Genomic DNA, 1102 nt, shown 5'->3' with positions numbered 1-1102 from the left:
TAAAACCGGTGACCCCAAGGCTAAAAAGCCCAAGAAGTGGAAGCCCCATTGCAGCTGAAACCCCATCCTAGTCCGGGCGTCGGCAGATACTCCCAGTCTGCCATGTATTCCAGGAAGGCCATGTACAAGAGGAATACTTGGCCACTAAATCCAGGATTGAAAAGAAAAAGGAGAAGGTTCTTGTGACTGTCACAAAGCCAGTTGGTGGAGGCAAGAATGGTGGTACCCAGAGGTGGTTACACTGCATAAAATTCCTAGGTAATCTACTGAAGATGTACCTCAGAAGCTATTGAGCCACGGTAAAAAACCCTTCAGTCAACTTGTGAGAAATCGCTCCTGGGACCATTCTGATCATCCTCACTGGACGCCACAGAGGCAAGAGATTGGTTTCCCTGAAGCAGCTGAGCAGTGGCTTGCTGGTTGTGACTGGACCACTGGTTCTCATTCGAGTTCCACTGTCTAGAACACACCAGAAATTTGTCATTGCCACCTCCACAAAAATTGATATTATTAGCAAAGTTAAAATCCCAAAGCACCTTACCGATGCTTACTTCAAGAAAAAGAAACTGTGGAAGCCAAGACACCAGGAAGGTGAGATTTTCAGCATAGAGAAGGAGAAATGCGAGATTTCAGAGCAGCACAAAATTGATCAGAAATCTGTGGACTCACAAATTTTACTAAAAATCAAAGTTGTCCTTTAGCTCCAGGGCTACCTGTGATCTGTGTTTGCCCTTTAAAATGGAGTTTATCCTCACAAATTGGTGTTCTAAATTTTTTGTCAGAACCTAATTAAACAACTGATCATATAAAAAAATTAACTGGTTGCTTGAAAATTTGTGATTTTCATGAAATTCTATAAAGTGTTATTTGAGAGCTCACAGATTCTATTTTCAATCAATTTCTTATTAAATTAATTCCAAGGACATTCTATCTTTTGCCATGTATTTGTAATATACATAGTGTGTGTGTGTGTGTATTTAACATTTAAGTATAAAAAAATTAAGATTTCTTGGCAACATTGAGATTCCAATTTTCTTCCAGTAGGTGTCAGCATTGCACCGTGAACCTGAATGCTGTTGGGTGAAAAAATCATTCAATATAT

The sequence above is a fragment of the Tupaia chinensis genome, unplaced genomic scaffold (genome assembly GCF_000334495.1).
Source record: "Tupaia chinensis unplaced genomic scaffold, TupChi_1.0 Scaffold000225_1, whole genome shotgun sequence".
NCBI classification, from domain to species: Eukaryota; Metazoa; Chordata; class Mammalia; order Scandentia; family Tupaiidae; genus Tupaia; species Tupaia belangeri.
This window is presented reverse-complemented; position numbering follows the sequence as displayed.